The sequence below is a fragment of the Ooceraea biroi genome, chromosome 5, assembly GCF_003672135.1.
Source record: "Ooceraea biroi isolate clonal line C1 chromosome 5, Obir_v5.4, whole genome shotgun sequence".
Lineage (NCBI taxonomy): Eukaryota > Metazoa > Arthropoda > Insecta > Hymenoptera > Formicidae > Ooceraea > Ooceraea biroi.
Genome location: NC_039510.1, coordinates 8,717,652 through 8,732,209, shown reverse-complemented (window position 1 = coordinate 8,732,209; position 14,558 = coordinate 8,717,652). Strand labels below are relative to the sequence as shown.

The 14,558-nt window shown below is 40.1% G+C and overlaps 1 protein-coding gene and 1 non-coding gene across 2 annotated transcripts in view; one reads left to right on the top strand and one right to left on the bottom strand.

Annotated features, from left to right (window-relative positions):
- Nucleotides 1-14,558, bottom strand: part of LOC105280884 (discoidin domain-containing receptor 2) — a 96,269-nt gene that overhangs the window by 36,820 nt on the left and 44,891 nt on the right. The gene's annotated exons all lie outside the window — the stretch shown is intronic.
- LOC105280883 lies at nucleotides 3,172-10,226 on the top strand. The gene is made up of 2 exons (XR_003406587.1): nucleotides 3,172-8,660; nucleotides 8,786-10,226. It is a non-coding gene; the product is annotated as an uncharacterized LOC105280883 (transcript).

Here is a 14,558-nt window from a genome sequence, read left to right as displayed (position 1 = left end):
TTTGAAGCCCGAAGTTTCCGCCGGTACCCGCTCCGCGAGAAACGGGCCGCGTTCGCGCGCTCGATTGAATCCTTTTATCCCCCGCGTGCTCGTCGTACACCTCCGATGGAATATATATTTTTTTTCTTTTTTTTAGTCGGTTTCTTTTTCCGTTATCCGCGGCTCAACTCGTAAATACGACGTACTGGAACGCGATGAAATATAATCTTTCTCTTAGCGGAACCGTACCTCTTTGGAGTGGAAATTCTTTATGTAAGATCTCGTGTATCCTCGCGACAATTGCGTGACTCCGGAGTCACTGTCTAACATTCGGTTTACTTTCGTCGCTGCGGTGTGATCGACGTGGCGGGATGAAGATCGAAGCTTCCGAGAAGTCAAATGACCAAAAAAGTTCATTTACTCGCTCCATGAAGCAAGTGTCCGGCTGCGATTCATCGATGTGTTGTTACGTCCGAAAGAATGACACACACACACACACACACAACAGATACAGAAAAAGCGATTAATTAAATCAGCGAATAATAAAGCGGGATCATGCGTATGTATAAAGAAGATCAAAGCAATTTGATGAATGATAACGTTGGTCGCATTTTCTGCGAATCGTCGTTATATTCGTGCCGACAACCTTTCATCAACTCGTCACAGTCGTTTTGTTCTCATAAATCGTTTATTCATGTTTAATGCAGCCTAGTATTCAGACCGTCGCCGAAAGTTTTTGAAGCTCTCGGATGAAAAGCGCGACTACGACGGGAATCGGTGGACGGGGACGTGGGAACTTTGAACAAGGGAATGCTTTTGCATCGAGGCAACGCCTGAAACTAGTCGAAAAAAGTCAAGAGAAACTGTGGAATCGTGTTGGATCGTCCTTTCACCGTCTGTCTAGAAGACGGTCTCCCGAATCTTCGGGGTACCGTTCCCCCACACCACATGTATACGAAAATATCCATCGAGATGGTCGATTCGCGATATTCACTCGGTTGCCGAGTAGTTTCGTATTGTCGAAGCTGAAAAGTTCTCGTGTCGTTAGAAATAGGTCGCGATCACAAGCCGATCACGAATGAAATATTTGTAACGACCGATAAGATAACTGGCAACTGTAGGACATTGCGTAATTTCGTGTTATCAAGGCATAAAAAGACGGCGCGTCAAGGGCTTTCGTGATTCAAGATGATAAAAAGTACTCTGACTCATAAAGAACGAGCAAAGTTTGCGACATTATTTAGAAACAAATAAATCGATAGATCACTTATTGTTAGACTAGCGCGGGATGCTACATCGTTTTCAATCAAATCAATTTGTTACGGAAACAGCCGATGTTACCGATATCGATCAGACGACATAGGACGGTCGATAACCAATCGATCGCGTTAGAGTTTCGGACGATAGAGGGCGCTCTGCTAGGGCGGTTTAAGGTGCGCCGCGCGAATTTTGTAGTCGTCGTTCTTTGTTCTGTGAGATAAAGGTTGCTGGAAAAAGTGCGTTCTCTCTGCGAGCCAAGGACGAAGGGATTTCTACAAGGCAGTGGGTCCTGCGGATATCACTCCTGATCATGTCAGCGAGACACCCCCTTCGATTGCGATCCCTCAGTGCGAGGATTCTATTTGTCATCTCTCAGTGCGAGGCGAGGTTAAGCGGGTGAGCTTTATAACATGAACACGGAAGTGAGTACAGCGAGTACGTATTTCGGCCTTGATCAAGCCGAAGCCCTTCTCAGGGTGATAGTGTCTCAACTAGACACTTTTTCTATACTACGGTTTGCTTGCGTCAGTGAGACGCGTGGTTTTGTCAGTGAGACACTTTTATTTCACATAATTTGGGTCGTGTCAGTGAGACACGTTTTCACGTGCAACATTGCTTGTGTCAGTGAGACACTCTTTATTATTTGTCGTGATAACGTCAGTGAGACGTCTTTTTCTTTTGTTGCGATCTAGCAGTGTCAGTGCGACACTCAATCATTCATTATTTTATCCGATTAAGTGCCAAAAGCATGGCAGTGTCATTACGATAGTCAGTAAAATTAATTATTTATTTTCGGCTATATTATTTATTTCAAGCTATATTTAGTTTATATTGAGTCTTTCTTTGTTTATGTTCAGTAATATGTAACGGCGTGACAAACCAGAATTTGTAACAATAAGAAGCATTTTAATACAAGTAAACACGATTAAATATGTCTGTTTTGTGAACCAGTTATTCCTTCAATCAATTATGCGGAGAAATAAACAATCAAGCATTCGCTTGAAAAATAAACATTTTCCTGAGGAATAACGTAACTGGCTTTCACTTCAGAAGTTGGATAATGGTTATTTCCATAAAAGCGCTCGACACTTCTTATGTATAATAATACCGATTCATATATAATTCATCGTACTCTAACGCATGCGTAATGCGTACGTAGTGTATACGAACGGAAAAGTTGCATTTTTCAGTGACAAATACCATGTTTTATCTTCTTATGATGTATACACTTGGAAAAATCACACCCGACTTACACACGAATTCAAAGAATGATTTCCCTCAGCGGGAATTCCGCATGGATCTCAGTGGTGGAAACAGAAATGCGCGAAGAAAAGGTGGATGAGAAAAAAAGGGGGTGGAGGAGGGCACGGGGGAAACGGAAGAAGGAGAAAGAAATGTGCAGGAGAGGTTCTAATCCGTCCTTCAGGGGGCTTAAGCCCGTCTTCGTGTACCCTGCTCGGAGAATACCGTTTAAGTGTCGTCCGTCTGGGAGTCCTCCACTCGAGTAAATATTTAGGAATTTTTCAAGAGTCCCGAGTGCCTAAGAAAACAGTTTACTCCGTAGGAAGGAGAGATCCCTCCTGGGAGTCTGAACGCGCCGGGCCTGGAACAGTCATCGCTAGCGTCTTTCGTCGACAATCAAACGCACCAGGATCGCGCATGTCGGCAAAAAATATACAAAGGGAAGATGTACGGGGTACGTTTCATTTAGAGCGTTACCGCGCCTTTGCGCGTGTCCCGGTCTCGTTTTGTACGAACGCGCGTTGAATCCGGGCTTATCGTTTCTATTGGAATTTCCGCGACACGCATCGGACCGGATGATGTTCCATTGCATAATTACTCTTAATTGAACTCACTGTGTAGGTAGCTTTTCATTCCGTGAGCGCGTGATTGTTCAGACACTTGATAAGCTCAGTTGACTCACCTGTAACAAGCACAAAAGTAATGACGATTAGCTCTGATAGATCTCACCTATAATAGTACACAGTCAGAATGATATATCTATTATTCATGCATCATTTGCTTAATTTCGACGACATACGTGCGTCCAGTTTGCATGAAGCGCTGTAATTCAAGAGACATTTAACGCCAGAGAGAGACATTCACGATTGTTATTAACATAACGTTGAAATCCTCTCGATTATGTGGTATGCGGAGGCATGGGCGTGCTCCGATAGCTTGCGTGTTCCGTCGTGTGGCAATGATAATAATACGACATACAATAAGACGTCAGCCGACGTTTTAATGAGAGAAAAACGACGGAGCGCGGGAGCTCGTTACCGACGTACACCACCCCATAAAGAACGGCCAGGGCGGTGAGGAATGGGCCGACGCGTACATAGCTTTTGGTAGAAACCGTTCGTTACCGTCCGCAAACGTGTCCGTGTGCAAAATCACACATGAGCTTACCAAGTATATTCGGCAACGTTTCGCCTTGTCGCAATATAAATGCCAGACATCGAGAGTTTTAGTGAGAATAACGCGATCGACGGTGCACCACTTTAACATGATCCGTGACGGATCGTGCGATAGGTGCTAACATCGAGGTAGCCATTCAATAAATATTTACTCTGGCACGTGAAGCACGGCAATTAAGCGACGCGTAATGAAACCGCCAATTTCCTATACACTGAAACAACGTTGACAATTAGTCCAGCTTTTATTCGATGGAGAATTGTGACTCCAAGTTTTATTACGCGTACCATTGACGGACGCAAACGCACGACCACGCATCAACGGGTTTCACTGATCGTTTGTCGGCACGGGTGCAATAAATTCTGCTTAATTACATGCGATAAGTAATTAAAGTGATTAAAGCTTATAATGTGACACGCGCGCAATCAGTAATGCGAGTATAATCAGGATTTCGATTCGACGATATCTCTGTGCCTCAACGACGGACACTTTATAACGATAGCTTTCCGTTTCGTGCTTTTAACGAGTATCTATTCTCGCGAATATCTACTCTCGTTCGGGTTTTAGCGTTTTTGCAACAAATGAAAATTTCATGTCGATGGAAATTCCATTCACTGGTATTACTGATATCCACTAATAATTTCGTTCATTTATGCCAATGCCAATTAATAATTTATTAGATTACATTCCGTATTTCGCAAAAGCATATCGAGGGTACTGCAAGCAGTGCAAGAAAAAGAAACAATTCCATTCTATTACGAATCCATCCGAATTACGTAGGATTATGTAAATTCCGAAAATTTTCTGTTTCTCATTAATCATAAAGAATAAAGAATCGAGCATCTAATGCTTCTACAAGTTAACGATGCACGAAGAAGATACTGTAGCAGGGGATCTATAATAAAATAAAAATTGTTCAACTGTAGACATGAGAAACTGCGAGACACGTGAGATGCACTATCGAACGACGACGACACGTAGACTGAAGTCTGTTCGGACAACTAACCGGCTTCGACAGCAAGACGTTTTTATCGCAAATTTCAACCAACTCCGACGGCGATGTTGTCGTCGCCGTCGGCATCGTCCTCGTCTTTTTTGTCTTCTTTGTCGTCGTCATCATCGTCGTTGTCGTCGTCGTCGACGTCGTTGTCGTCGTTGCCGTCGTCGTAGCAGGTAGCTAGTACGTGCGTGCATCCACGATGAGGGACGTGCGCTCGCTGAATAATGCCGAGAATTCGGGGAAGAAGGAAATGAAGGTTAGTCGACGGTAAGGGCGTGCGAGACGCGGCAGACGGAGTGAAAGAAGGGGGTAAGAGGCGAATAATAAAACGCCGAGCTATAAAGAACGGAAAGAAAGAGAAGAAGGGAGAGGAGTCACGTGGCCGTCGAAGAAGCAGCCGGTGTCTCAATGAATTCCCTCGAGCAGCCTCGTTAAAACAGTTCCTTGACGATGCTGGCACCAACACCAACAACTATGCCGCCATTCTCGTCTTCTTCTACTTCTTCGTCATCTTCGTCATCGTCGCGGTTTACGTGATTTTAAACGAAAACGTAGAAAGTATATTGCAGCTGTACGCTGATCGACCACGACTTTCAAGGAACCTTCGAAAAATCGCGACGATAACCAGCCGAGGTGTTACAAATGCCGGACGTGCTGCGGTTTAACCGCCTTCTCCCCGATACCCTCTTTCCCTCGAGTGCCGCCAAACTGCTCTCCGCCTTTCGACCGGAATCCACCCACCTACCGCCCCTATATTTACCGTCGCAATAAATTTCAGGTCAGATTTCAGGCGAGCGAGAGTCGATGCGAGAGAAGGCTACGCGAAATTCGCGTACGCGCGCCGATTCCATCGCTTCTTTATTGAGAGCCAGTAAACAAGTTAAACCAGATTAGAAGCGGGCTGCCTCGTAACTGGTGTTTTCTGCGTCTATTCCTAACCCTCCAATCCTAGCCCTTTCCTCGCGGCCATTCTTCTTTTCTATGGCCAGTGACGAGGAGGAAAGATCGTGACGATAGAATCAAAGGAAGAGGAAAGGACAAACAAAAGTGCAGAGAGCCAGAGGACACTGCGTTTCATCTTGTCGAGTGGGACTCTTAGTTTCATTCCTTTTGCTCGAGTCTCAAGCGAGTTTCGGCCCTCGTGTAAACAACTTGGTGAACTGAGCGTATTATCCGGTCTGCGACGATGGATATTGTCTTTACCTATGAATCCCATTTCCGTTCCGGAAGCGCTTAATCAGACTTTTCTTCACGAAACGTATCTACAAGTGGTTTCTTCATTTCGCGAGATTATCTCGTTCATGGTAGCGCGTGTTGCGGTGTAACGCGATTGCTTTTAAAAGTTCACCGTCTCGCAAATCAGAGTTGAGCCAGGTTAATAAGGAGAATTCGCAGAAAACAGGTAGATGTCTGATTCAGAATCGCAACCCGCAATTTATCATAATCATCGCATTTAATTCCAATTACACGATATTGCGTGGTCTTGAAATGGTATATATGGTATTCGAAAGGCAAGTACGCGTAGTTCCAAGTCACGAAAGCATCCGTGTCGGGATCGAGCAAATTATACGCGAGGGTGAGGGCGTAGCGAGAGTTGAAAATTTTCTATCAGCCTTATACGCAAACGATTTCCCGAATAACGTTTCTGGGAAATTGCCCGACGCTAAACGCGCATTACGATTAGCAGACCAATTTGCCGTGCGTTTCAAAATTGCAAGATAAAAGCAGAAACGCTCGTTCTTATAACAATGAGTTGTCGGCACGCAACAATTCGCATCGCGAAGGATCAGCACGCGGAATCGTCGCGTCGCGTCACGTCGCGTCGCGTTGCAAACTATCGACCATCGAACGCACGTCTATCCACGTGAATCGTTCATAAACGTACATTTCATGCACTGCATTAACAATTAAGTCAGTTTGACATTTTATCCAACACTTTACGAGATTCTTAGAGTGTCGCTTATACAATGTGTTGAAAGTTTTGCGTCTGATTCGTTGCGAACCATGTCAGCGTAGCAATCTCGTGAGCTCACAGCTATGATCAAGTATGACGTAAACGTTGAAACCCCCGTGATTACACTAATAGTGGTTAGGCTATTAAACTGTATCCCTAAGATAATTTATCGCAGCAGATAATACGATACGCCGATTACGTCGATTTCGCTGTTTATTCCCGTTAATTTAAAGGCTCGCGATGCCCAAAAAGCTAGCGATACCTTTTCCAAAGCATCCCGCATATGCCCGCTCGTACATACGCGTGTATACATAGACGTGCATATATACGCCCGTACGAACAATGCTTCGATTCAGGAACGTATAACATCGTCGTGCCTTACGGCAACGGTCGTATAACGTCGGTGAATGACGGGCATTCGAGCGAATGGGACCAATCAGACTGATTGGCCGACCGGTATTTACATTTCTGCGGGCGAGCTTGCCGCTCGAGGCCGGTTGCGTCGGGAGACTCGGAGAGAATGCGGGGCAGACGCGACGCCGCCGCCGGTGCAACTGTGCAAATCCCCGTCGGTGCATCTCGACGATGATGCGGGGACCATGGAGCCCGAATGCTTGTCGAGCGCGTTGTTCGATTCATAGCTGGGAGCAGCGAATCATTCCACGTTGTGTCCTCGTCGATCCTCGTCTGTCTGCTTGATAATCGATTAGCATCCACTTAACGTGGAAGAAACGTAGATATTGCCGAAATATGGTATAAAGTATCGTTATCTAAGGAGAATATATCACGCGTAATCCGTGAGAATCATCTTTATTTTGCAATCAGAAATTCGACGTATCGTGCGAAAGACGGTATTATCCTCCAATTAAAATCTTCTCCAGCAAATGCATTTCAACTCACACACGGGAAGAATACAGCCGGTAATTATCGCACTCGGCTTTGGTCGACCAGCCGATGCTCGACAACGCGGACACGTTTTATCTCGTGTCGAGGTGGACAGGCCTGAGGCGAAACACGCGAGAGGAACGTTTACGATACTCGAGGCACCGATGTATTCTCCGTTCTGAGAGTTAATTGCGCCCTTGCGAGCTCACGCGAGAGGCGTCTGGGTACATCGGCTTCTGCGAGCCTGAGGGATGCGCGCGCGCGCACGCGCGTGTCTTCATCGCGATCGGCCGGTCGGCTCGATGCCTTGAACGGGCATCGGGTTACCGATACTTGAGCGGAGTCACATAATTTCGACGATGATGTCGCCGGGATACGGCCGTTCTCTCACCGAGCGGAGCTAATTAATAACCGCGAGTAACAAGGAGCAGATGGAGCGGTAGAAACTCCAGAGGAACCAGACCCCTGGGCCACGCTTGGCAGGCCACGATCAGCCTGGCTCAGCCAGCTTCGCTTGGCCCTGTTTGCTGGCTGACACCGATACACACCCACGCACCTACCAATTATACCACACGCACGTGTGGTCCGGATGGTCGCGTGCATGCTATTAGCGAAAAGGAGTGTCTACCTCCTTGTCTGTCCCCGGTGCGAAACAACTGTCTTTCCTTTCTACCTCGTGCTTCATCCTCGACGCCTCGACGATTTCGTGGTACGCCGGCTATTCCAAACGAAGGAGATGAATGAAAGGCTTCCGGGGTTGATCGCGAGCTTAGGGATCCGAGCGAGTACTTCCGGCTTGTAGGTGAGACGCTACCAGATGAGTGCACTGAATATGTAACACGTTAACGGTAAAAGTGTCAAGATTATCTTAATAACGTAGCGTGTACTTTGACTATAGAAATATGGACTGCCAGTAGCCAACTTCAGGTTAGTATCCAAGATGTGTTGCGCCGCCATCGACCAAGTGAGGTGTTTAGGAACTAAAATGTATGACATATAGCAATTGCTGCGGAAAGTGTTAAGTGTAGATCAACAGTGTTAAACGTAAAAGAAAATATAATAGAAGTGAGTACAATAAACAATGGTGGCGTATTGTTATGTTGAAGGGTGCAAGACAACTAAATATAAAAATAAAATAGAAAACAACAAAGCTCTACCTATGTACGGGTGAGTTAGAGTTAACCTCAAATATATATTATATTATTTTTATTTTGTTTTGCAGAGTTTGATGGAAGTCACATATGAAATCATATAAACATATGTAACATGAATATTGTTATTTTTATATATAGGTTTCCCAGTAATGTGATGCTACGGGAAAAGTGGATAAATGCAGTATTAAGTAATCAAATCAATGCAGAAAATCCACCGAAATATAGTAGAATCTGCATAAAACATTTTGCAGATGATCAACTTGAACAATTTGGCTTCATGGGTGTCCGATTAAAGAAGAATGCTGTTCCAACACTATTTCCTAATGTTAAATAACAACACGGGTACAATGTAATGTTATAATACTTGATATATTAGATAATACGCGAAATTCATATACATCAATACTGGCCTATGCAAACGGATAAATATGTAATGTGCTCGAAACTTTATCAGAATATCTATATTAATGAAGAAAATATATTGTTTATATATGTATATATATTTATTTTTATAACCAAGCAGCAATAACATATTAATTGCTTATGTAGAAAGGAAATATGTCAAAACGTAAATGTGGAAAAACCTGTTCTGCATTCTGATGACATTGGAATTGAAGAATCCATTTCAGAACACATTGAAGATTCCAATCACATAACTGAAAAAAAAGGAGAAGCGCAAAGGGAGAAGCTTAATTCCAATGAAATGGAATCAAGTACTTGTCCCTCTGAAGAGAATAGCGATTGTACTTGTACCGTGGAAACAATGCTTACAGATATCAATGAAGGAATCAACTCAACATTCTTTTCCAGTGTAGAAAAAAAACGAGAAAGCCATACTGAACAAATAATCAGAAACTGTAAAAAAAACTATTAGATATCCTGGAGATTTGAGTAATACCGAATTGACTAACATGTCCACAGAGGAATTGATAAACATTATAAAAATGTTGAAAAGGAATTCAGCGAAAAAAGATAAAATTATTAAACGTTTACGAACTCAACACTATCGCAAGAGAAACAGAATTCAAAGTATGAAACAGTTAATAGATGAATTAACAAAAGAATGTAATCTATCCTCAAATGCCTCCGAAGTATTAAAGGTAAGATAAAGTCATTTTATAACATTAATAAAAAAAGGGAAGACGGACAAGTTGATACATGTTGCAAAACGTTTGTGAAACTAATGGAAAAGTAGAACATGCTAGACCAATAAAACCATTAAAATTGCAAACATGAAGTAAATCTGTTGAAAATCACTCCAAGAATTATAGCGTAAATATGTAAAAAACTACGGGGAATTGAATTTAGGTATGCTCCACTTTCCCTTATCTGTTTCATAAAACCTAATTAATTGGCAGTTATGTGTGCTGACCTATGCCTATAGAAATACTTCTACAGTTAAAGGTAATGGTTAACACTTTGATCATGTATTACACAGAAGATGTTATATATTATATGTTATATATTCAGAACCAGTTATATATACAGATCATGTATTCACAAAATCGTTTATATATTGTAGAAATAAATAAATGGTGTATGCCATATGATGAAGTTATGTAATAAAGATATTTGTAATAATTGCTTTTAAACTCTTTCTCTTATTATTATAAGTTAATTTTCTATATTTTGTTAAAATGCCTTGAGAACATGGTATAGTTTTTTTTATTAAGAAGTCATAACATTTGTTTGTGAAATGAAAAAATGGGAAATTAAATAAATTAATTATAAATATTGATTTCATATTACGCATTACAAATATTAATTATATACTATTTTATGTTAAATCATAACTTTTCGTTTCTTGTTACGTTTGTAGACACTTTCGGAAGATAGTGATATTATTCGAGAAATTAAGACTGGTAAAAAGAAAGGCAAATATTCGCAAGAATTACGTGCCTTTGCATTAACATTAAGCTTTTACAGCTCAAAGGCATATGATTATGTTAGAAAAGTGTTTAAAAATAAATTACCAGCGCAGTCAACGCTTCGTGCTTGATATAGCAGTACAAATGGATATCCGGGATTAACTCAAGAAACAGTAGATATATTGCGAAGAAAAAGCGAAAATTCAGGCGAGAAATTGTATGCATGTTTGACTATGGATGAAATGGCAATTAGGAAACACATAGAATGGGATGCTACACAAAAGAGATTTCTTGGCTATGTTGATTATGGATTGGCAATCCAGAATCCTGAACATTTGCCTATAGCTAAGGAAACGTTGGTTTATTTATTAACAGGTATGAACTAAAGATGGAAGATTCCAGTAGCATATTTTTTAGTTAACGGGCTTTCTTCGAACGAACGAGCCGAAATTACGAAGAAAGTTCTTACTTTTCTAAGTACCTCTGGAGTTCAAATCGTAGCTTTAACTTTTGACGGACTTTCAGCTAATATTTCTGTGTGATTATTTAAATTCAAGTATTGCTAATAATGATTACGGTTTTTTACATCCAATCGACAAATATAGAACTGCGATAATTTTTGACGCTGCACATATGTTAAAATTGATTCGAAATACTTTTGCACCAAAAAAGAAATTATATGACGGCGAAGGCAACGAAATTAATTGGAATTTTCTCGTAAAACTTGTGGAAATGCAACAAAACGGTTGTTTTCATTTGGCCAACAAATTAACTGCTAAACATTTTCAATGGGATAAAAATAAAATGAACGTAAAATTAGCTGCACAAACCTTAAGCGAAAGTGTTGCTGTGGCTTTAGAACAATTGCATGATAATGGTCATTCAGAGTTTTCTGGATGCATTGCCACAGCAAAATTTTGTCGCATAATTAATAATACTTTTGACTGTCTAAATTCCAGAAGTTTATATTCCAATAAATTTAAGAAGCCATTGTCAGAAAGTAATATGAAAGAAGTATTTACATTTTTTGATGAATCTATTGAATATTTGTTGTCAATTAAATTCAACATTAATGACAAACCGGTGATACAAACAAAATCAAAAACCGGTTTTCTCGGTTTTATTATAGACATGAAGAATTTAAAAGTGATATATTCTGATTACATAACAAAAGGATACATGAAATATATATTAACTTATAAGTTATCACAAGACCACCTGGAAATGTTTTTTTCATGTATTCGAGCGATGGGGGGATACAACAATAATCCTAATGTAAAACAATTTATGGCTTCGTATAAACGCCTTTTACATCACACTGAAGTGCAATCATCATCACAAGGAAATTGTATTTCGTTAGATAATACTTCTATTCTAAATGTTTTGTCACGACAAAAATCCAATATAAATACGGAAAAAGAAGATGAAGGAACTCAAGGAGATGTCGAAGATATTTTGACTATTGATGATTTACCACTTTCACAAAATAATGCTGCTAATAACGATGCAATCATATATATAGCAGGATATGTTGAAAGACACATTTTAGATTCTTTAAAATGTAAAGTTTGTTATAATTTACTTAATGATTGCGAAGAGATGACATCGACATTTATTGATCGAAAAACTTTTGGATTTTTAAGATACCCTCGAAAAGACACATATATTGTAATAAATGTTCCAGAAAAAGTTTTTAATATGTTTAGAATAAATAATACATTAAATAACTTAAATACATATCAAAGACTGATTGCAAATACTTTCAGAAATATAAATACATCTGTGATATTTCAAAATTTCGATTTTCATATACAGGGTGTCCGATAACTCACGACTCAACGCTCGTGAGTGGATAAAGAGGACTGAACTGAGTGGAAAAGTCCTATACCATTTTGCAATTTTCACAATAGTTAACGAGTTATTAATTATTAAAAATCGCTATATTAGTCCGGCCTACCGCCGAATGCAAGTGCGCGGCGAGATGCGACCGCCTAGCGATCAAAGTTGCTAGACGCGAGAAGTTGTTTATTACAAATGGCATGCCTAGCCATTGCCACTGCGATCACTAGGCACTCGATCGCTAGGCGGTCGCATCTCGCCGCGCGCTTGCATTCGGCGGTAGGCCGGATTAATAGCACGATTTTTAATAATTAATAACTTGTTAACTATTGTGAAAATTGCAAAATGGTATAGGACTTTTCCATTCAGTTCAGTTCGCTTTGTCCACTCACGAGCGTTGAGTCGTGAGTTACCGGACACCCTGTAGAATTTATGGAAACAGTTAATATTATGGAAAACCATAAATATATGATAATAAAATCAATTCTCAAGTTATTTTTTAAAATTAAATTATATTATTATGGTAAACAGATAACTTTAAAAGAACACAACGTGTTTATTAGACACGATTTAACTAAAAATATTCTTTTTAAAGGTCAATAATTATTTTTATATAAGTAATTAATATTACTTACATAGTTCCTTTTATGTTTCCTTATATTTCTTATGTAGGACATTATATGTTCTTTATCTTATGTTCTTATATTTATTCATATATATTATTTATAGTTATAAATAATATTTAAATGTTATTTATGCATATTTAATAAGCATATTTAATTTTTATAACAATACTTTATGTGCAATAAGTTATGTTTTGCTGATACTTTATGTTGCATTTTATTTTGTTTTAAATACATGACTTTTTATACAGGGTGTCCCGGGTTTTAACCGACAAACTGCGGGAGCATATTCTACTAGTGGAAATAAGAAAAAATTCTTATATCGAGTTTGCTTAGAAATGCTTTATTACAAAGTTATAAACCAATATTGAAAAGAAATATCAGATAAGTAACAACGGATTTTTTCACAAAAATATAAATTATCTACGCAATGATTTAGTGACGCATTTCAAAATGTTGTCCTTGCACATCGATACAAGCTAGACATCGACGTAGTACAGAATTTGTTACAGTACGACATTCCTGAAAATTTTGTTGCATCTCAGTAACTGAATTAGTAATTCGTTGCTTTAAATCTATCTGGTACTCTCCTGTTAGGAAATCTACGTTGATACTCTCGTACGGCAGCTCGTGCATTTCCGTCACAGAATCCGTACACGAAATGAATATCAGTGTATTCCTCATTTGAAAACACTTTTGGCATTCTGATAGTAATTGCTAGTTCACACGACGATTGAAATCTAACAGCTACTGTTGTGAAAGTAACAATCATACTGAATCGTTTCAACATAGTGAACATGAATACATGTGAATACACGTAACATAAACATCTTCGACCTTCCAAATTCTACACTATGTTCCGTTGTTACTTATCTCATATTTCTTTTCAATATTGGTTTATAACTTTGTAATAAAGCATTTCTAAGCAAACTCGATATAAGAATTTTTTCTTATTTCCACTAGTAGAATATGCTCCCGCAGTTTGTCGGTTAAAACCCGGGACACCCTGTATATGTGTGTGTGTTGCATTATTTTATTACTCCACAATTGTTCCTTACATTTATATTATATACAATTATATTACTTATATTATTTACAATTTTTATTTTTCCTCATTTGGTCTATACACGGAATAACAAATACTTTGATTCAAATTTCCTGGTCTTTGGTCGATGGGGCGGAGCTTATATTGCGAAGATGTTGGATACACTCGTAGCATTGCTAATGAATGGAAAAAGTGGGGGGCTGGCAGTCCATATTTCTATAGTCAAAGAGCGCGTATCGAGTTTCAAACATTAACAATATATTTTAATAAATCGGTACACACGAATTGCATGTTTCAATAATGAATAGGTAAAGGATAAACGCGAGACGTCGATATTATCCCTACCGGTGGCAAGGTCGTGTATCAACAGCGTTTCTATGCGTGGTCGCGTGCACAATAATTACTTTTCGGTACGCGCCGGCATCGCTCAAAACGCAACACTTGCACGCGACTCGGCTCGATGCGTCGCGCGCGTGCATACGCGTTCCGCTTGAAAGTAAAAAAAGCGCACGCCCCGTCACACGTTTCGGGAATCG